This window comes from Peromyscus maniculatus, chromosome X, assembly GCF_049852395.1.
Source record: "Peromyscus maniculatus bairdii isolate BWxNUB_F1_BW_parent chromosome X, HU_Pman_BW_mat_3.1, whole genome shotgun sequence".
Classification (NCBI taxonomy): Eukaryota; Metazoa; Chordata; class Mammalia; order Rodentia; family Cricetidae; genus Peromyscus; species Peromyscus maniculatus.
Genome location: NC_134875.1, coordinates 51057482 through 51079502, shown reverse-complemented (window position 1 = coordinate 51079502; position 22021 = coordinate 51057482). Strand labels below are relative to the sequence as shown.

At 47.5% G+C, this 22021-nt stretch overlaps 1 protein-coding gene across 1 annotated transcript in view; it reads left to right on the top strand.

Annotated features, from left to right (window-relative positions):
• Positions 1 to 7379: 7379 nt before the first annotated feature.
• Frmpd3 (FERM and PDZ domain containing 3) overlaps positions 7380 to 22021 on the top strand; it is a 150455-nt gene continuing 135813 nt past the window's right edge. Inside the window, exon 1 of the mRNA XM_076562986.1 lies at positions 7380 to 7706. The gene's annotated coding sequence lies outside the window, so the exon portion shown is untranslated. The remainder of the gene's footprint in view (positions 7707 to 22021) is intronic.

The window sequence follows — 22021 nt, the reverse complement described above, 5'->3', positions numbered from 1 at the left end:
CACCCAGTGTCTCCCTCCACATTCCCCCAAGGAGGGTGGGAGGAGGGAGGCACCTAGCTCCTGGCAGCACTGGCACCAAGCCTTTCTGAACTCTCTTCTCCTGGGGAAGAGCTGGACCAGTAGCAATTGCAGCAAGCACTTGGCATCTGACAGGCTCTGTCAGCATCCATTTAAATTGGTATTTTGCTTCCTAACTCCAGGAGGGCAAACATGCCTACAATGCCAGCAGGGGGGAGAGAGGGAAGGCATACAGGGAAGGATGGGCAATTCCCCAGAGTCTGTCAATTTAGCTTCCACTCTAAGGTCCACTGGTGAGGCTCCCGCTCCCTCTGCCTGAGCGAGGTAGATGAGGAGGAAGGAGCAAAGAAAGACAAAAAGAAAAGAGGAGGAAAATGTGGAGGAGGAGAAGGTGGAAAGAGGAGAAGGAGGAGGAGGGGGAGGAGGAAGGAGGAGGAGGAGGAAAAAGGACATTTCAGACTAGTATCCATTGTATTCTCCTCCTGGCCCTGTGCCCTCTATCACAGCCTTTCTCTCCTCAGGTCCGCCTTGGCTATGCTCTGAAGCAGGTGCCCCCCAGATGCAGGAGCACAAATTAGAGTCCAGAGCTCTACTCGTGGGGCTTAAGAATCAGCCTTTCTTTTTGCAGCTACTCAGGTGGTTCTGATGCAGCTGGGTTAGGACCCATTGCCAGGGAAGCAGTGCACCAGCACCCCTCCTCTCTACAGTACCCCAACAAAGTATCCCTGGTCAGTGTCTCATTCCCTCACAGCTCTGCCCTCTGAGAGGTGACAGGCAATCTGATAGATTTATTCAGGCAAGTGCATTAATGGGCGCTAATGACTTAATGTGCTGTCCATTTCAGATAACATGTGCAATTTACCAGGACCTTCTGGAGACTGGGCCTTAACCCAAAAGAGAATTTCTAGCTCACACAGCTGGAGGGCAGGTGAATTTGAGTAAGGGGAAGCTGGCGTCACACTAAGGATTTAGCTGCCCATACCCTCTGGGACCTAGGACTAGAGCTGGCTCTGCTCAGAGTCCTGGGGGAGGGGGAAATGAAGCCTGTCAAGAAGCCAGGCTCCTCAGCCACAGCCACACATGCCTACACTGCAAACTCTTTCTGCTTATCAATGTCTTCCACAAAGACAGCAAGGCGAGAGGCAAGCAGGTTCCAGGATGACACAATCATTCAGCACTTGTCACATGAGAGTCTCTGTAGCTCTTATGAGCTTTGCAGAACCACAAGATCCCCCTTCCCCCAGCACACAATGTGCATCTTCCTGGAGCTTCAATTTATGCACCGATTTGGGAGACATGGAGTACTTTCATGGTAGATTGAACTCTAGCACACCAGCGCAGAATGTCAAATTTCACATGTGTTCAAAACAAAACATGAGACTTCAAAGAAAGCTTATACTTTTGGCATTTGGGCCTCTACTTCCAGAGTCTTGTTTTGTTTGATGGTTAGGGGTTTTGTGTTTGATTGGTTGAAAGATTAAGAAGCACTACCAATTACTTTCTGTGTGTTTACCTGAGAATGGACTTGTTCATCAAATTGGAACTAGGGAGGGCTAAACTTTGATGGAAGTCAGACAGTGATTTCAGAAAACACCCAGTGGCTAGCTGTCTGTGATGGTGCATGCCAATAATCCCAACACTTAGAAGGCCGAGGAAGAAGGATCTTGAGTTTGAGGCCAGTCTGAGCTACATGGAGAATTTGAAGCCAGCCTTGGCTACATGGCAGAATCCTGTCGCAAAAAGAAAGGAGTTGAAGAGGTGGCCCAGTTGGTGAAGACCTTGTCTAGCAAGCATGAAGGCTCTGTAGCACCACACAAAAGCATTTGGAAGCCCAGTATTAGAGAAGAGTGAGACAGGGGTAGGGTGTGTTCCTGGGAGCTCATTGGCCAACCAACCTAACAAAATTTGTGAGTTCAAGGTTCAGTGAGAGACCCTATCTCAAAAAATAAGATGGATGGTCTGTTGAGACGGCTCAGAAAGTAAAGGGGCTACCTGAGTTCAGTCCACCACAGCCAGGAAAAAGAAGGAGAGAACTGAATGCCACAAGTTGTTCTCTGACCTTCTCACTCCTTGGGGCACATGTAAGATGGATGGATGGATAACCAGCACATACTTGGGAGGCAGTCAGGTGGATTTCTATAGTTTGAAGCCAACCTGGTCTGCTTAGTGAGTTCTAGGCCATCCGGGTCTACATGATGAGACCCTATCTCAATTAATAAGGTGAGAACAATTGAGGAAGACACCCAACGTCAACCTCTGGACTCCACATGTACACACAGCTGCATGTGCATGTGTATGAATTTGTGCTCACACGTGCATGCACACACACACACACACACACACACAACTTGTATGCACACATACAAAACAAAAAAAAATTTTAAAAAATGAGAGGGAGGGGAATTTTTTTAAAAAAATGAGAGGGAGGGGAATATATCAGAGCTCAAGGAGCTATGCAGAGGACATTGCTACTCAGGACCTTAGGATGAAGGGACTTCTTGAGGAAAGATATGTCGTCTGTGTGCGTCAGAAATCCCCATCACTCCAATGCTTCTTGGGCAAGTGAAATGGGCAGAAGCAGGGGAAACTGAGGAAAGGAAATGACCATCTGCTCAACAGCAACAGAGAAACCTGGGTTTCAGCTAGGCAAATAGTAATCCTCTGACCCCCAGTCTCAGAGAGGGGGTTGGAATATGTGACACTCACCCTCAGTCACTGAAGCACCACTATAGAGTGAACTCCAGTTCTGACACAAGAACCTCTCTCCCAGGACCGGATGCTTCCCCGGCAAATTGGGAGAACTGGGACACTCATTATTAGAGTGGCCTGGCACTGGTGTCATGGCAGGTCCTGAACAGCAGCTGCATCTGAGGGGAGAGGGTGTCTGGCTGCCAGTCAGCTTGCCAGGCTCCTTGTGAAGCGGCTAGCTGGCAGTTTACTGCTTGTCAGCTGCTGTTGTTCCGTCTTGTTCCATTGCTGGCTCTTCAGTGTCTTCAGCCCACAGGCTGTGAGCAGGCTCGGCTAGTATACAAAGGGCCACTAAAACGCCCTCTTAGCATAATTGCCCAGCTTTTCGTCCTCCATCCTCCTAGGACACATCCTTTGAAAAGCTCTTCTCAGTTTTTCTTTGGCATTCTGTCGCTCGGCTGGCTCCTAGTTTCCCCAGTAGCTCAGGAAGTTCCTTTACCCTTCCCTTCACCCGCCAGCCCCTGAAATCAGGGCCTTAGTTGGTTCCAAACGCTTGAGGGCAGGCATATATCTTGTTGAAAGGCAAGGCAGAAAGAGTTAGGGGCTGAAAAATTATGATGGGAGGGGATTATATCATTCTTCCTGCTATTGTCCCAGGGCCTCCCTGGCCAGTCTGAATGGGTCTCTCTGGTACCTTCAGCAGATGCACTTCATAATTGCTGGGCGTTGGTGACATTCTGCTCTTAGTCATTTATTTTGCCTTGGGTGCTAATGGATGAGTGGGTGGGTAGATAGCCCCAACAGAGGCAAGCAGCTTAGTAATGGCTCTGTGGAAAAGACTAGCGGTGTAGTTGTGTGTTGTGTGATAGCTGAAGGCTAGAAATCATAGCCTTTTTAGAGAAATTATCACTCTAGTCATATAGGCACGGGTTCGAATCCTGAATTAGACCCCCCTAGTTGTGTGACCTTATAGAAATGACTTAGCATCTCCAAGCCTTCGGTTTATTTTAAAATAAACCTAATAATAAAGTGTCTGCCTTCCTGGGTCTAGTGTGAGGATTAAATGTAATAATGCACATAAAATGCTAACACAGTGTCCATAGTAAGTGCTCAATGAAACCTAGCAATAATAATTATTATTATTACTATTGGCCATCGAGCAATTACACTCCAGATTCTATTTATTGCTGCATGAGTATTGGTGCCTTCTTCTTCTTCTTCTTCTTCTTCTTCTTCTTCTTCTTCTTCTTCTTCTTCTTCTTCTTCTTCCTCCTCCTCCTCCTCCTCCTCCTCCTCCTCCTCCTCCTCCTCCTCCTCCTCTTCCTCCTCCTTCTTCCATAAAATGTATGGAATAATGATGCTGCCCACTCAAAGGGTGTTAGTGATTATGAAATTGATTAATGCATAGAAGTGCTGGATGAGACGGGGGTTCTATTAGGACAATGGAGCTAATTATATTCCTGAGATGAAGAGTCACTATCCCTTTCCTAAGAATATTAGCAAAGCACACAGTTTTTAGTAGCAATGGGCCAGTAACTGGTAGTCACTATGCTATTATTACTGGCAGGCAAGAGACTCTGTCCATTTGTTCTTGGATTCTCAGTTATAGGTGAATTGGTTGCTTGCTTGTTAAATACTGATTACAGACCAAAGTGCCAATGAAGTTGGGCTGCCTCTATCTCCCTCTTGAAAAATAGTGTCACTCACTAACTTCATCTAAATGTATTGATTTCAATTGGAAATAGATTTATAGTGGGGTCATTTTTTGTCATTACTTGTCATGTTATTTAAAAACACTAAAGTATTTCCCCCTCCTCACCAAATTTTATAATGTGACTAAATTAAGGTCCCCGGTTAGACATACTAGTGTTTATTTTTGCTGCATTGGGCACAGGGTTGAGAGTGTTGAACCTTCACCCTGCCCTCTCTGTACCCCACCCCTGCATCCCCTCCTCTCTACTGGGTAAGAGAAATACACACAACTTCTCAAACAACAAAAACAAAGACACCACCTACACGATTCTCCACTGGACTAGTAGGTAGATAACCATGTACAGCATCCGTTATATCATTGAACACTTCAACTGCACGAGCAAGTTCCCGTTTGTCCCACAGGTAAGGCTTAGTCAGAGAAGTTAGAAGACCTACTTTAGGTCACAGGACTATAAACTGATTCCAAACATTAAATGCTTAATCATGATCCTAACCAGTCAGTGCCTCAGTGGTCACTCAGAAGCCTTTGCATGTGCATTATCTGTTGACACCGTCTCACCCCCACCCCACCCCCGTTCTCCCCTTCCCCACTCCTTCTTGACTTTTATTTACCACACAACAGATTGACTGGAGCTTAAGCATACGCTTTGAGTGAGCCAAGTATGCAGCAAAAGAGGGCTTAATCAGAATCAGAAAATGCATTTGATGTAGTTACTACTAACCAGCGAGTTTCATTGTAAGGACAGATACACGCCAACTTGGGATATCTGTTATTGATAGCAAAGATTGGACTGGATGAGAATCAGGGGACCTTATATGGGGATTCCATCACTTGAAAAACTACCCTGAAGGAAAGTAGCCAGGCCCTGTCTGGCTGCACGTATTATTTGTTCTTTATGGAAAGCTGGTCCTGCTCTTTCCATAGCCCCTGGAGACAGGAGGCCAGCTCTTTCCTGCTTCTCTAACTATATCCTTCTCAAACTAGATGCGTGTGTGTGTGTGTGTGTGTGTGTGTGTGTGTGTGTGTGCAAGTATGCACTACTCAGTATGTCTGTGCTCCACGTGTGACTCTGTATGTGTCCCTGTGTGTGCATGTAGTGTCCCTGAGAGCATCTTCTTGTTTGAGAGTCTGCCTTGCATCTGCCAGGAATGTGATGTGCTTTTCTCCCTGAATGTTTTCACTTTCTCTCATCATCTGCCTTTGATAATTCCATCAGCTTGTTTTCCCAGCCCAGACACACACACACACACACACACACACACACACACACACACACAGTCCTCCAGATGCAGGGAATTTCCATGCTTTCTTTCAAGGTAGGAACTGCCAGGAAGACAGCAAAAAAAGTGTACTCAGTAGAAAGATGGCCAAATCTGCTAGTCAGCTACTCTACTGCTGATCGCAGCTGCAGGGAGCCACATCTCCCCATGCTCAAGCCCAGAACTCTCCTCTATACCATGGGTATCCCATACCGGCTACAAGAATATCCTCTTAAACAACAGTTGTTTGTGTCTCCGCACCCTTTTCTTTCAGGTGCTTCAGTAAAACTAGAGGGGAGGAAAAGATTCCAACTAGAATGGGCCCTGGTTTACCAGAATCTAGGAACACGGGGATGGAGAACTCATTTTTCACCTTAGAACTCCTGAGGCCCAGAAGGGCCAATGTTAACTGTCTCTCCCAGGTGCTTCCGATGCTTGGAAATTTACAAATTTACATGGTGGCTTTGGCATCACCAGAGGGTCTTAAACTCCATTGCATCTGTCTTCTCTGGCATCAATTTCACCCACTGTCTCAGACACTGTCCAGTTTCTCGGTTTCTCTGGGTCCCCACTGAGACTGCCTTTTAAGAAAAAGGGAGAGTACCTTTTTTTTTTTCTTGGTCCTTAAACTCCTCTAAAGGGGCTGGTGCCCACTGGGATATCAAGAGCTCTCTTTAGAATCTCCATTGCTGTACATTTAGTATTCACAGCATGTCTCTTAAAAATGCCCTGAGATCATTCATCAGGCACTGTGCTGTGCCTGCCTCGCTGCTCTCCTTTAGAGTGTGTGTGTGTGTGTGTGTGTGTGTGTGTGTGTGTGTGTCCAGACCCTCCCTCCATCTGCTGGTGAACACACACACACAGGCCCACGGGGGGGGGGGCGGAGCACACACACACACACACACACACACACACACACATGCACACACACACGCACACACGTATGCACACACACCTAAACCTCCTTCCCTTCTCACCAAAACCAACTGCATGCTCCAAGCAGACCTCTGCCAGCTGGCAGACCGCTCTCTCACAGAGGTGGGCTCCCTGGCTGGACCAAGGGTTCCCAGCTGCTAATGCTCCAGTGCTGGGGCGAGGCGGTGGGAGCAGGATCCTGAGCCTGAAACTCAAGGTGCGTGAGGATGTTGGCGGTGGTGACCAGGAGGGGAGCTGCAGGGAGGGCATCCCTAGCAGAAGAAAAGCAAACCAGGGGAGAGAAGCAAGGTCAGGGGGCAAAGAATGGAGGCCCCGAACCTACCACTGCCACTGCCCCTTCTCTGCAGTTTCCTCTCTCCTCCCCCCACCCCCTTTCCCGGGTTCACTTTAGAAATTGGCTTGCCCTCTTCACTGCCAGCAGTTCCCGGCAAAGCCCAGCCTGAACGGTTGTGTTGAAGAAGTGAGGCAGCGCCTAGCTGGGTGGCTGGGTTGCTGGGTCGTGTCTTGGGAAATTCTTTCTCCAATTGTCAATTTTGTGTTTATTTTTAGTTGTGACCCGAGCCAGTTGCTGCGCCTTTAAGCCGCTTTCCCTTTCGGGGAAACCGACGCCAGCACTCGAGGGTCGAGAGGCGCCGGAGAGGGCCCCCCCCACCCCGAGTTCTGCACTCCCCTCTTTCCTCCCTCCTCCCCCCTCCCCCGCCCCTTCTCCCCTCCCCTCCCCTCCTCGGCCGTCCGGTCGCCTCGGCGCTATCCGTCACCTCGCAGCCTGCCGCACTCCTGGAGCGAGAGAGCGACGAGCGAGCCACGGAGATGGTGCCGCCCGCGGCGCAGCCATGGAGCCCGCCCGAGGAGCCCGCGCGCGCCGCTGCCAGTCTGCCCGCAGCCCGCTGCCTGCGCGCCAGCTCCGCGCGTCCCGGGCCAGCTGCTGCCGCCCCGCCAACCTCCGGCCGCCCCGCCGCCCCGCGCCACTGAGCCCCAAGCCCGTGCCGGGCTCCGGGGCACCGGCGCCCTAGTCCCGCCGCCGTCGCCGCCGCCTCTGCGCCGCCGCTGCCGCGCCGCCGAGGTGGAGGAGGAGAAGGAGGAGGAGGAAGGTAAGAAGCGCGCTGCTTCTAGGGGGGCGCGCCCGCAGGCTCAGCCCGGCCAGGGGTGGGTCGTGGCTGTGGCGGGTCGCCCCGGGTCGGCTCGGGGGGCGACGGGCGCTTGGGCGCCCCTGGGAGACAGGGGCAGGGTTGGGGGAGCCGAGCGTCGGGCCGCCTGGAGTTTGCGCGGCCAAGGGGAGCAGCGGGCTGGGCACCTGGTGTTTGGTGAGTCTCCGGCTTGGCGGGCTCGCCTTGGCCGCCCCGGGTGCGGGGTGAAGAGCCCAGCGCAGGGGAATGCAGCGCGTTCATTATGGAGCCTTTGTGTGCGCGCTGGGGCTGTGGGCGCCTTTGGGAGAGCTGGTGAGATGCGGGGCCTGGTTGCTGGAAGGTGGCCACTTAGCCGGGGTGTCCGGCGAAGCCCTAGCCCCGGGGATGCCAGAAACAGCTGTCTGAAGCATGTGCGTGGTTCCTGGTGCCATGTTCACAAGCGGACACAGACGCACACTCACACGCACACACAGCCGCACCACATTCGCTGCGCTCAACCACAGTCACCCCCATCCAAAGACGAAACATACAGGCGCGCTGGCGTGCGCGCGCGCACACACACAGACACACACACACACACACACACACACACACACACACACCTCTGTACTTGCACCCTTCCACCCGTATGATAACAAAGCAGTCACCCAAACATATGCAACTACATGCACCCCTCCAGTTCTGCTGAAATATGTACACACACACTTCTTTCCAGCCTTGTGCTTTGGAGCTTGATGTGTGTGTGTGTTTGTGTGTGTGTGTGTGTGTGTGTGTGTGTTTTCTTAGAGTGTCCCTAAGAAACTACATGGCAACTGCACATTACTGCAGATCCAGTACCTGCTGCTCCCCACCACACACACACACACACACACACACACACACACACACAGAGGGAGGGGGATTCAGAGACGGACACACACACACACACACAGAGAGAGAGAGAGAGAGAGAGAGAGAGAGAGAGAGAGAGAGAGAGAGAGAGAGAGAGAGAGAGAGAGAGAACACGAGAACATACTATCCCACCCCTTAATCTTCTGTGGACACTTCTACCAGGGCCCTTAAGAACTCCATTCTGGAAAAAAGCACGCCCAAGTCTTATATTGCTGCCCCTCCACACCTGAACAACTGGACGCACACACATTGAAACCACACAGGGAAATGTTTGACACTTTCCCCCAGAAGCAGGTGCTAACCCCCTCCCCACAGCTGCCACTAACAAGCTTTTGGTCACAGTAGAGGATGAATTCTGCCAGACTTGCCCCTCCCTTTGGCATCTTGGCCCAGCTGCAGAGCCCTGAGCTGGGCGGGCGGGGGGGGGGGGGGGGTCCTCATCATCCTGCAGCTCTTGTGGAGGGCGGGGCTGTCTCTGGCCTGCTGCCTAAGGAAGAAACTGCTATAAGAGCAAGGTTCCCTTGGGGGCGCCCTTTTCAAGAGTGGAGGGTGGGGGACTCTGCTGACTCAGAGTAAAGCACCAAGTGAGTATACCCAGCAGGAGATGGGTTAAGCAGTGTGCACACTTTAGCCTAAGGGGTCCCTCACAGTGTGTCTGTCAGTTCAGCCCAGAAGCCTGCTGCTGGGAGACCCAGGCCCTCCTTCGTTGCCCTGCAGGTCAAGCTCACTGCGGGAGAAACTGGGGGAACTCAGTTCCCAGCTTTCTGGGAGCCCAGAGAGCTTTCCTGGGAAGTCTTGACTGTTTCCATTAAGCAAAGGGCTCTCAGCTCTTCTGCAGGAGGAACTCAACAACACTTGGCCATGCCCAAGCAAACATGCTGTGTCTACTCAATTTCATGTCTTTTTCCCCCCTCATGTGAGGGAGCCAATTAGTGGCTTGGCCTGAGGATTGTAGCCTTAAGGTGAAATAAGACGTCATGTGTGTGTGGAGAGAGAGGGAAGCAAGGTTGGGGGAGCAAGGACTGGTGTGTCTGGCTGATTTAAGTAGAGACACGGAGACTGTAGCCCTGGGTAAAATCGTGACAGAGATAGCTTCGACGTCAGAACCCCTTCCCTCCTCCCGCCCCTCCCGGACTGCTCTGAGCTCCTCTGAGTCCCTTCCCCCGCCCCCTTAGACTATTAAGGCGGGGCTTTGCTCCTTTCTCTGTCAAATCTGATGACAGAATCCGTGCCAGGGCAAGCTGTTAATAGCTGATAGGACTTTATTGCGTATACCTCGCAGGTAACATTTACCATTTTAAAAGGAGGAAAAGGAGTGACTCTTTGGATGAGGTTTTACAAGCACCTGTGGCAGGCTCCAGGCCAGGAGCATTTGTGGACAGTGTTGTTTGTCTGCTGCTGCCTAATTGTGCACAATGTGTGTGGTGTGTATGTTGGGGGTGGGTGGGATACAATTATGGAGGGCTTTAAGGCCCACAGAGGAAAGATTTCAATTTATTTGAGAGGCAGTTGGGAACCACTGCAGGATCCCGAGGAGGGAGGGGCATATGATCTAAGGAGAGAAGCACTGTTGTGTGTGGCTCTATCACACCCACCACCACAATTGCCTTGCAAGTGTGGACTGAAGGCCACCACAGAGAGAGAAGGCTGATGAAAACAGGGTTGGGTGCTTTAGGCTCCTGGCTCTGGGCATATTGCAGATCTGCACTAGCCTGCAGAATGGCCAATATATGGGCCTGGAGCCAGCAAATGCCCCCATAAGCACAAGCTAATGATGTCTTGGTACTGTGACTTCAGACAGTGCAGTGGAGCTTCTGCTAGCCTGAGGGAAAGGTCTGGAAACTCCTAGCAGGCTGCAAACTCCATTTTGAATGAGGTAGGGGACTCTCCCTCTGGGAAGCGATGCAGTCCACCGGGCTTGAGAAGTGAGCTATGTGGCCTGGCAGGGGGATTTCGCTACTGCCGCCATCCTTTGAAAACACTAGTAGTAGACTGGCAAAGTGCAACAAGAAATCTCTGGGGTTGCAGATAATATCCATAGGCTGGGGAAGGTAGTGGAGTTGAGAGTGGGGGGCAGGGGAAGGAGTTGGGGTGAGGCAGCCACAGTCCTGGGGAGAAATGGGTAAAGGACAACATTGGATCAGCACTACCTCACTCCAATAATCCCAGGACAGCTCTTGGAAGGAGTCTGGATGCAGGACAAGACCCTACCCATTCCCCCACATGAATGATAGGGCTCTAGGGTTACCCTGGCAAAGGAGAGGATCTATGATCTTTTTTTGAGTCTCCAAAGTAATTGAAACCATGAACACACACACACACACACACACATACACACACACACACACCTGCACATATACAAATTACACACAATTTTCTATCTCTCTTCCTTTATCTGTTCCACTCTCCCTACCTCCATCCACATACTTGGATAGAATTTGTAAGCAGGTAGCCCAGTAAGACATGCTTGGATTGTAGGGGTCCAGACCTTCCCATGGAACCTAGCAATCACTTCTCCGGGGGCTGGGATGGTAACTGTGGATGCTGAGCAGAGACCATGAGCTAGCCACACCCAAGTCAGCTTCAGCTTGTGAGCCAGCCCTGAAGCCATTAGCATTCGCAGCAGAAAACTCTGATCTGCCTTCTCTTTCAAGGACTTCTGTTTGCCTCCTCGCCATAAATTCGAAAAGATAAACATTCTCTTGTGTTTCCTGCAGCCAACATGAAGCATTCTCAAAATGAGCTGAACCTTGCCGTCTGCAGAGAAATCCGAAGACTAAGGGGCAGGGTTGGGAGCACATGGAAGAGAAACTGGCCATCCTTTCCTCTTTTCAGACCAGGAACACCAACCCTAGAGCGGAACATTAATAGCCTAGTTCACAATAGTGCCGTCGTCCGTCTAGTCAGAAAACGAGTCTGAAAATTGGAGTGCACGTATGACACAGCAACAGGATGAGGAAAGAAAAAAGGTGGATAGCTGCACAGATAGATGGATGGGTGGATGATGGATGGACAGATGGACAGACAGATGGGTAGATAGATAAATCTGGTTTTATATTTGTGTTAATGAGCCTGAGAAGAAGCAGGTGTGTGTAGCACAACTGTAGTGACCTGTCCCTGAGCATCAGTGTCACCATGGCAGTAACCAGACCAGTCACCCCAAGCTGCTGAAAGAGCTATCTGCCTGGTTGCACTATCTGGACCTCCTTCTCCTCATGTGACCCTTCCTTATTCGTCCCTCCTCCTCTCCTCGGATCTAAGGGTCCTCTAGCTCCCCTTGTTCCCTCCATTTCTTTTCTTACTTTCTTTGGGGCAGTGATTTTGGTTTTGTTTTTGTGAGGCAGGGATTTCTCTGTGTAGTTTTGGTGCCTGTCCTGGAACTCACTTGGTAGCCCAGGCTGGCCTCGAACTCACAGAGATCCGCCTGCCTCTGCCTCCCGAGTGTTGGGATTAACCCCATTTCTTTATAGGAGTGGACACACAGCTGCATCATGGCTTTCCACTTGCACATCTTTCCTGGCTGTTCCCACTTCTGTAGCACAGATTTTCACCTTGCCTCTGAGGTTTGGCCACCTATCCACAGTTACTTGCTGAATGACTCACCTGCCTTAAGTGGTCTGCCATCATCTTAGACTTAGCATTAACTTTACACTCAGAATTTACAAGATGACCTCATTTACTTCCAACAATGACTGACTTTTCTGACCTTTCTGTTACCACCAGCCTCCTAGTCGCCCAGACTAGAAGCCCAGACCGCCTCTGACTTCTGGCCTCGGCAACTACTGAATGTCTATGCTTCACCAGTCTCTCTCTTTTTCTGCCTGTAATACACACCCCTGCCAGATTAATATTCAAAAATATCCATAATTCATCGACACTTCTGCTCTGTATGCTTGAGAGTGATAGCGGATTGCCTGTGGGAAAATCTTGAACTTCCTTAGCCTGACATTCAAGGCCTTCCTTGAGTCAGCCTAATCCTATGTACTCTTTCAACCTTATTTCTCACTTTTTATCCACATCATTGATTCTCAATTTTTAATGTGCCTCAAAATGACTTCAGGGTACTTATTATAATGCAGCTGCCTGGGCTTCTGAGTCAGTAGGTCTGGCAGCTGGAGTCCAGGAACATGAATTTTAACAAGCTCTCCCAAGTGGTTCTGAAGCACGGCTCTCTATGGACCCTTGAGTCCAGGCACATTCTCTGAAGCATGCCTTATATACAGTTGTATCTGTGTTTTTGCTCACATCTCCTTTCCTGGCCAAACGACACCATCCTTGTCCTTCAAGTCTACATGCAATGCCTTCTCTGTGAAGGCTTCTCTGATTACTCTAGACAGAAGTGATTTCTGTCTCTGTTTCCCCCCCCCCACCTCTGTGTGTGTGTGTGTGTGTGTGTGTGTGTGTGTGTGTGTGTGTGTGTGTGTGATTCTTTCCCCCTCCTTTCTTTCCTCCTTCCCTGAACTCTTCTGGCCATCTCTAAAATGATTTGGTAAGTACATCACTGGGACATTCCATTAGTATTGCTTGAATCCTTCATTCATCTTTACACACAAGTAAAACTTCCTATAGGTGTTTGTCTTATTTACATTATGACTTCAGTGAATCTAATATTTTTCATCTTTTGTTTTTATTTTTTTTGCCCCCAAAGCATGCAATGCTTTACACATAGCAGGTGCTCAATAAACATAGTTGAATTGGATTGGGTATTTGTTGTGTCATATGAACAGGGGTTCTATTACATCTCTTCATACACATTACCGGGGAGAATCTACAGAATAAAGAGGATCCTTGTCCTCATTCTTGACCACCTTTGTGTTTTCAGTGCCTGGTACATAGAAGAGGTGCTTCATATTGACTGAGGAGCTCAGTGGCATAATAAATGGACACATGAGTGAAGAAATTAAATTCAGACAGAAATAACTTGAGTAAGGACATGGGATAGTTGTGCTACAGATGAGTAGGATAGGTATAGACACTAAAGCTAGGAAGGTAGACTGGGAAATAGTGAATGACTATGGGTTTTGATCTTTAATTATGAACAATTTCAGGGTCTAAACAGGGAGAGAGAATTATAACAATACTTGTCTAGTGATTATCCACATTTTAGCAATCACCAGGACTTGACCATGTTTGCTTCATCTGTCCTTTCTTTTGCAGAAGTATTTGAAAAGAAATTCCAAATGTCAATCACATCATTTCATTCCCAACGCAGCTCTTAACAGTGAGCATTTTTTTCTCACATAAGCACAGTACCATTCACAGAGCTAACAAAAGTAACAACAATCTTTTTATAGGATCCATTAGCCAATCCTTAATCAGACATCCTCAATTGTCTCAAAACTTATTGTACAACTAGCTTGTTTGAAACAAGATCCAAGAGAATTTCACTCATTGCATTTGGTCATTCTGTCTTCTAAGGCCCTTTCAACAGGCCCTTTCTCTGACTTGGTTGTTTTGCACAATGCCCCACGTTCTGGTTTGCTATGTATCATCCTGGTTAGGCTTCTTATTGTCATTTCTCATGTCTGTTGTTCCCTGCATTCTCTGTAAATGGAATTTAATTCCTGGCTTCATTAGAGTTACATAGGGTTTTTGTTGTTGTTTTCTTTTTCTTTTTTTTCTCCTCCCCACCCCCATTCAGTAGACTGATTAAAATGGACTCATCCTGGGAATAGGAAGACCGGTTAAGAGGTTGTTACAGTGGCTGGATGGAAACAGAATGAAGAGGGATGGGGAGAGTTGGAGGCAGAAGAAAGTGATTTACCTACCAATGATGAGCGGGATGAGGAAGGAGGAAGAATGAAAGATGATTCCAAAGCTTCAAGTCTGCATCCCCGAAAGAATAAGAATGCCATCATATGTGAAGAATGTGTTTCTAATGAGAGCAGCAGGAATCAGGGTTAGATTAAAGGAGGAACTTTCTCACAGTAAGAAGCCATCTGCTGTTTTTTTCCAGATAACATTATATTTCCCTGAACATTTTTTGATCCATAGTACAGCTTAGATATTTGGACCCTCTCAAAAAAATCTGAAAGGCACTCCTTATTTTTAACTACCTAATTAAATCTTCAGCCTCACGGCCTTGAGAGAAAGAACAGTATGTACACCTCTGGGTAGAGAGCAGGTAATGCTGAAATAACCTGTAAGGATCAGTCTATCTCCCATAACATCAAGGGTTTCTGAGTCATCAGACTTGGGTGGAAGAGTAGAAGATTCCAGTACATGGGTTTTCTTATAGACTCAGCAGATGAGCGTAGCTCAAGACCCTAAGTCCTTCCTAGAGATAGAAGTACGCACACCACAACCCTTTTTCCATCCAACATGGAGTCTGTGTAGACCTCAGTGGACCTTGGCAACAGTTTTGGTCAAGCTACAGAATTGCCCAGCAGCCCCAGGACAGTTGATAGGCTCTGAGAGAGCACCAGGATTATTTAGCTACCTCGATTAGGCTTTTGACTAGGATCAGGTAAGAACTACTCTCAGCAACACCCCATCATGCATTCATTCTCAAACACCCCCCTTTTCTGCCTTCCCCCAGCTCATCTTTCTGCTTGCTCTCTCTTCAGCTCCCTCCCTCTCTAGGCTCCGTCTCTGCCTGCATACATTTATTCTCTCCAGTTAATCAAACACTGGCCCCTGCAGCCCATTGTGTCTCAGATTGATCACTTAAGCAGAGTTATTGATCCCCCAGAAAACCTTAGGGGGTAGGGGTTTCAGGAAGCTGGGATCTGACAGTAGATTGGCTGCTGGGGCCTCTCTGGCCGCCTCAGCTGCTCTGCTGCCTGAATACCTTTTAGGAGGGAGAAGGGGGCACAGGCAAAGGGGATCCTTAGAGGGTCTTCCTTTCTTTCTCTCTGCTTCCCTTCATTTGGAGGTAAGGAAGGGCAACAGAAGTTGATGAAGCCCTCCTGGGTCTAGCCCTCTGCCCACGTTTTAGTGAAAAGGGGAAAAAAAAGCAAAGCCCTTGCTCTATAGAGATTCATAATTTAACAGAAAAAATAATTCTTACTCGGAGGAAGCATCTACAAATAATACACGATGGAAAATAATTAGACGCCAAATTATTTACTCTAAAAAGGAACTGCTGTAGGGGATCGAGGTTTAGAGAGAACGAGAGCGCAGGCTGGAACAGAGGTGTAAGTTTTCCCCAAAGAGGTTGAACTTGAGCTGCCTTTTACATAACATGTGAGACTGAGCTGTCTGACTAGGGGAAGACCAGGCTTCGAAAGGGGAAGCAGGGAAAAGGCTGAAGGTGGGAACTTCAGGAGATCAAAGAAGGGTTAAAGGAGGTCTGTTTAGCGGAAAGGGTGGGGGTGGAGATGCCTCGTGTGTGCAATACTTGACTGGGAAAAGGGCCCCAGATTTGGAGAACTTTTGATGTCAGAAGGAGGAGTTTGGACTTGGAGACACCCTAGAGAGCTTTTTTGCATGCAGTGATTTAGGGTATTTAGCCAAACAGTAGGAAGCATAATTCAAGGGAGGGGGTGGGAGGGCGGGACACACAACTTCTTAGATACTACAGCAATCCAAATGAGTGCTGAGGGTGGTGAGCATAAACAAGAGTATAAAATGCAAAGGCTATGTAAGCCATTGGTATGGTAAGTAGACTACTAAGCACCTTCTCCTGGCTTGGTTTTGTTGCACCCATTTATTTTATCCTCATAGCCTCAGTACTTACCCACTATTGGGCTCTGCAGGGGTCAGAATGCCATGGGAGTTTGGATGGCAAAGGGCTAACCAGATAATCGTGCCAAGAAAAGATTTGCCAAGGAGCCTTCATTGTTAAGACCTAAAGAGTAAGCCATGAGGAATCTGCTGCAGACTCCCGTAAAGACAACAGCCATGTTGAGGTGCTGCACACTCTGTCTCCTGACAGGTTGGGGGCAGGGACTCCCTAAGTCTGGTCTGTTTCAGGCCTAAGACCTCTGAGAGCTGTTGGGAGTAAGGATACACGGTTCAACTTCTGGGTAGAGTGAGTTTGAAAACTCCTCTGAGCACTGGGAATCCGTCCCAGCGGAGGTCACACCTGTGCCGGCTATGGCAAGAGCTATCACAGCACTTTGGTGCCAGCTGGTGTCCTGGTGTTCCAGCTGCTGTGGAGAGCTAAGTGAGGAGTCTACAGGTAGGTGAGAGTGTTGTGGGAGGCCTCTGTCTGCTCTTCTGTTCATCCCCCCTCCAGCCTTCCCCTGCCTGTCCAACCTGCTGAATGTCAACTCCGGACAGTTATCTGTGCCCAGCTTGTGTCCCTCAAGCGTTCCCGGGGTTGGAGAAAGTAGGGAAGTGCAGACAAAGTGGCATGTGTAAGATTTTAGTCCTTGACAGGCTCTTCTTGTGGAAGGCTGTGATGCCTTATAAAAATGAATGACTGGAGTAGGTCTGCCCAGGCTTTGGGCTCCTAACCACCAAGGGAGCTCTGCTTTGGAGGCAGGACCACCCAGCCCAACAGGCCTGTCTTTGATTTTGATACAAATCCACTGGGGAAACAGAGGAACAGATGGCTAGACTGGGGGATGAGCACATGCACGCACATGCAGTAACGTGCTCGCGTACCCACACATGCACTGCAGAGTCTGGCAGCCATTGGCCTCCATCACTTCCCTGCCGAAGGTTTCTGTTCAGGGTTTTGGTTGATGATTTGAGGTGGGGGGAGGGTAGCTGGGAGGAGGGTGGTTGAGAAGTGGGCAGGTGTCCAGATTGAAAAATGCTTATGCAGGTGAGGGACTGGGAAGAGAGAATGCAAGTCGCTGACTGGGGGGTTATCATATTCATTACCTTTCTCATGGAAAAACACACTGGAAGCTGCTAAAATAAAAGAGGGTATGGTGGCAACAACTGGCTGAAGACCCAACCACATAAGTGATACAGCGTCTCCATCTTGAAAAATTGGTTCTCATAGTTTTGCTCCCTTTGTTCTATATATTTTCCTTACAATAATTGTTCTGTTTTATCATTCTGCTTCTCAGCTGGACCCAAGCAAGTTAGTTTCAGATGCATAACCATTGAAACGGGGAGAAGGGGGGGGGGGACTGAAGCACACAGTTGCATTTGAAATGGGACTTGCCTCTAATCCTACATGAACATGGCCAGATGTCTGCATCTTGCTCTTGTGAGTTGGGCTCAGCTACCTTGCCATGGCACATGTCTGGCAATGGTGTCATATGTAATGCTGACTCTGTTGCCACCATCAGTGAAATCAGACAATTCAGGTATGATTAATAAAGCAAATGTTCCATATTCATCTTGTTACCTACAGTTGAGCTGTAATCTTTCTAGTATGTACAGAAATCGGAAATCACTCACTGACAGAGATTAAGGAGAGAGATCATTAAACAGACCCACCAGCTTGCTGCCACCACGTGCTTTAGAGACCACCACCCACAACGTTCAAATCAAAATTGGTAGTTAGGTCTACTATTTTTCCTTCCTCTATCCCTGACCCTTATGTGCTTCTACACATAGCTTGTTTTGATTTGAAACTCTAAATGACTGCTGGAAATGATCCAACCTAACCTTTGACTCAGGCCCCAGTTCCATTTCATTATTACATGTATATATACACACACATATATATACATATACATATATAAATATATTTAGTACGTATATACATATACACATATACATCGACATAGACACATACATACATATGTAGTCATATATATATCACAATTTTAGGTATATATTCATATATGCAAATATATTTACATTCATTTATTTATTTGTGGGTGAGGGTACATGTGCCATAGCACACATGTCCAAGTCAGAGGACAACTGGCAGGAGTTGGTTCTCTCCTTCCGTCGTGTAGATTCTAGGGCTCAAACTCAGGTCACCAGGCTTGGTGGCAAATGCATTTACCTGAAGAACTATCTCACTGGTCCTTACCAGTGTTATAAATTGACCACAGCTACAAACAAATTCAGGATCTCTCTCCAACCTTTTTCTCTGCTGTCACCATCACTTTTCAATAGCTCAAGACTTGAGCCTCGGATTCATCCATTTCCTTATCCAGTCAATCACTGGCAGTCTCCCACAAGTGCCCCGTGAATCCATCTCTTCTTGGCCATTCCTACCATCATTATCCTAGCCAATCTCGCATAAGCTTACAAATGGATTGCTGCCTCAGCCTCCTAAATAATCCCCCTGCATCCATCCCCACCACCCCACGCCCAATGCTGCTGCCAAAAGAATCTCATCATGGTACTCCCTGATCAAAAGCCTATAAAGTGCCCTTTGCTTACCATATAAAAGGGAGTTTCATTCCCTGGGATCCACAACAGTTGGGACTCAGCATTTGCTCAGATTTGGATATGGTTTGAGTATGCCCTGCCACCCATCCAAAGGGCCTATGTATTGAAATTGAATCAATCCCCTTTCTGAGGTACTCACCCCCATTGTGAGGAAACAATCAACTATGGTGTTTAGAAGTGTGGCATTTAGAAGTTCATTAGGAATTAGGTTATTAGGGTGACACCTGAGTGACTAAATACTGATGGCTTTATGAGAAGAGAGAAACGGAAGAGGGAGAGACCAACATAGACCAACACACACACACACACACACACACACACACACACACACACACACACACGCACACATGGACACACACACATGCACACGCACACGCACACACACACGCACACGCATGCATGCATGCACACATACACACACACCCTCCTTGTCTCTTGCCATGTAATATACTATGTCACCTCGGAATTTTGCCATCAAGGGATCCATCACCAGATGTAGACATTTGACCTTATAGAACTATGAACTAAATAAACCTCTTTTATTTATAAAATAGCTTGTCTCTGGTATCTTGTTCTAGCAATAAACACTAATAATTATATATTAGCATTATATAAAAATATCATTGTCTTATATTTCTGACTCCCAGGCTCCCCTCTTCTCTGGCTTCTCTCTACCCTAGAGCTCCATGCTCACTCCCTTCCATTCTTTCTTCCTTTCTTTCTCTCTCTCTCTCTCTCTCTCTCTCTCTCTCTCTCTCTCTCTCTCTCTGTTTCTCTCTCTCTTTCTTTCTTTCGTCTTTGTTTTTCAAGACAAGGTTTCTCTGTGTAGCTTTGGAGCCTGTCCTGGAGCTCACTCTGTAGACCAGGCTGGCCTCGAACTCAGAGAGATCCACCTGGCTCTGCCTCCTGAGTGCTGGGATTAAAGGCGTGCACCATCATCGCCCAGCACTCACTCCCTTTCTCTACAGCCTTCTTTCTGCTGTTTCCTTTGCCCACAGTGGCCCCCTCTGTGGCATGTGTCACCATGCCTGGCTGTTTCCAATGTGGCCTTGAACTCACAGAGATCCAGATGGATTTCTGTCTCTGGAATGCTAGGATTAAAGGCATGAGTGCCACCATTTTCTAGCCTCTGTATCTAGTGGCTGTCTGTTCTCTGACCCCAGATAAATTTATTAGGGTGCACAATATTTTGGGGAGGACAATACCACCACATTTCCCCTTTTTGTCTAAAATTTAAAAAAGCTCATAACTAATACAAGAAAAATTATATCCAATAAGTATATACAATATACACAGTCAAGATAACATTAACTATGTCTAGTTCATTAACATTTGACAGATTCAGACAAAAAACTCCATTAATATATAATATTTGCATCATATCCCCTACCCAACAGGCTGAATCGAGCCTCTGCTGTGGTCATTCCTGACTATTCAAGCCCTTATTAGCTGCCACTTCCTTTTTAATTACAGTTTTCCTTGACCATAAGACCAATACCTATATATAGTGGGAAACGTGGAGAACATGCTCAAATACAGAAGAAAACAAGGCACCCACAATTACCCCTCTTTTTTGAGCCTGAACACATTTCAGCACCAGATCCTACCATCTTATGCTGCTTCAATGTTCTGTATATTTGCTTTCCTCCCCGACCAGGGAGGGAGCTCTTTAGGGACCTTCTTCTTATTCATGTGTCCTCCAAGACACTGAGAGGCCTCAATGAAAACTTGATATGCATTATCCAGGTTAGAGGGCTACTGCCCATTGCTGAGGAGAGAGGGGCCATGTTTAAGCAGCTAGGCTTGAGATTTCAAACCTTATGAAGCCATTATAGCTCACCACCTTCCTCTTCCACAGAAGAGAGAAATGGACATCAAGAGAAGGCTGAGAAGTCAATGTATAGAATGCCCTGGAATTCTGCTACCTCTAATGATGTGATCACCTTGTGAAACTGTTTCTTTTTCCTTCTTATTTTTGAGGATGTTTTTTAATTACAGCATTTACACCCTCCTTCCCTTTCCTCCCTCCAAACCCTCCCATATTTCCCTCCTCACTCCCTACATGCCTTCAAATTTATGCCCTCTTTTTTCATTAATGTTATTATATATATAATATATTATATATATTTATATTATATATATTTATTTATATATAATATATATTATATATATAATATTATATATATATATAATATATATATATATCTCCTGTTCAGTCTGCATAATGTCACCTGTATGTCTGTTCTCAGGGCTGAGTGTTTTCATGCTGTCTCTTTACTGTTTTAGGAAGCCCCTAGATTCAAGGTTAGTGGCCAGAATGAACTTCCCCTAATGTGTTGGAATTAACCAACAAGAATCCATAATTATCTCCTTTGTCCATTATATTAAATGGGAAACTTTTCAACCTGGACAGATTACCATCACTATAATGAAATGTCTGAAGCAATTATCTTATAAAGATAAAAGGTTTATTTGGCTTAAGATTCTGGAAATTCCAGCCCAAGACTATGCAATTTCATTGCTTCGGCTTTTGAAAGAGCAGCACATCCTGTAGCATGTAAAGGAACAAAAGGCTCATACCATGAACCAAGAAGCAAAGAGGAGGGCTAGGAGACAGAAAGGACGAGATTGGGAGAGAGACAGGAGGAGTCCCATAATCCCCTTCCAGGTTATATTCCCAATGACCTAAGAGCCTCCCATAAAGCCCTACCTCTTAGAGGTCCATAGACCTCTCAGTGCAGGTACCCTGAGGACTGTTTGAATGGATGGATCTTTGTGAGACTACTGCCCATAGTCAAACCAGAGCACTCTTTCAGGACCATCTGCCTGCTCATTCTTCTTCCCTCCTTCATCTCACTAAAGTATATCTCAGTTTTCCTGATTAACCCCTTCACTCTAACCTAGACAACCAACATGCTGAAATCTCAGAAACTGACGGGAGAGTCATTTGCTGCCAGCCACTCCTCACTTCAGCCCTAGACAGAGCTCAGCCGGTGTCTCGACTGGAAGTAAACGCTGCTCCATGTTTCTGCCCATGTTCATTGTGGTTCATGACCTCCACCAACATGTTCTGCCATTGACCTTGGACTCAGCCTGTTTTAAAATATTAATATGGACTTGCTATTATATTATTGTATCAG